The sequence below is a fragment of the Schistocerca cancellata genome, unplaced genomic scaffold, assembly GCF_023864275.1.
Source record: "Schistocerca cancellata isolate TAMUIC-IGC-003103 unplaced genomic scaffold, iqSchCanc2.1 HiC_scaffold_785, whole genome shotgun sequence".
NCBI classification, from domain to species: domain Eukaryota; kingdom Metazoa; phylum Arthropoda; class Insecta; order Orthoptera; family Acrididae; genus Schistocerca; species Schistocerca cancellata.
In genome coordinates, this window is record NW_026046796.1 from 378,231 (window position 1) to 379,495 (window position 1,265).

The window sequence follows — 1,265 nt, forward strand, 5'->3', positions numbered from 1 at the left end:
CTGAGCAGTATTCAAGCAGTGGGCGAACAAGCGTACTGTAACCTACTTCCTTTGTTTTCGGATTGCATTTCCTTAGGATTCTTCCAATGAATCTCAGTCTGCTTTACCGACGATCAACATTATATGATCATTCCATTTTAAATCACTCCTAATGCGTACTCCCAGATAATTTACGGTATTAACTGCTTCCAGTTGCTGACCTGCTATTTTGTAGTTAAATGATAAAGGATCTATCTTTCTGTGTATTCGCAGCACATTACACCTGTCTACATTGAGATTCAATTGCCATTCCCTGCACCATGCGTCAATTCGCTGCAGATCCTCCTGCATTTCAGTACAAATTTCCATTGTTACAACCTCTCGGTACACCACAGCATCATCTGCAAAAAGCCTCAGTGAACTTCCGATGTCATCCACCAGGTCATTTATGTATATTGTGAATAGCAACGGTCCTATGACACTCCCCTGCGGCACACCTGAAATCACTCTTACTTCGGAGGACTTCTCTCCATTGAGAATGACATGCTGCGTCCTGTTATCTAGGAACTCCTCAATCCAATCACACAATTGGTCTGATAGTCCATATGCTCTTACTTTGTTCATTAAACGACTGTGGGGAACTGTATCGAACGCCTTGCGGAAGTCAAGAAACACGGCATCTACCTGTGAACCCGTGTCTATGGCCCTCTGAGTCTCGTGGACGAATAGCGCGAGCTGGGTTTCACATGACCGTCTTTTTCGAAACCCATGCTGATTCCTACAGAGTAGATTTATAGTCTCCAGAAAAGTCATTATACTCGAACACAATACGTGTTCGAAAATTCTACAACTGATCGACGTTAGAGATATAGGTCTATAGTTCTGTACATCTGTTCGACGTCCCTTCTTGAAAACGGGGATGACCTGTGCCCTTTGCATTCCTTTGGAACACTACGCTCTTCTAGAGACCTACGGTACACCGCTGCAAGAAGGGGGGCAAGTTCCTTCGCGTACTCTGTGTAAAATTGAACTGGTATCCCATCAGGTCCAGAGGCCTTTCCTCTTTTGAGCGATTTTAATTGTTTCTCTATCCCTCTGTCGTCTATTTCGATATCTACCATTTTGTCATCTGTGCGACAATCTAGAGAAGGAACTACAGTGCAATCTTCCTCTGTGAAACAACTTTGGAAAAAGACATTTAGTATTTCGGCCTTTAGTCCGTCATCCTCTGTTTCAGTACCATCTCGGTCACAGAGTGTCTGGACATTTTATTTTGATCCACCTAC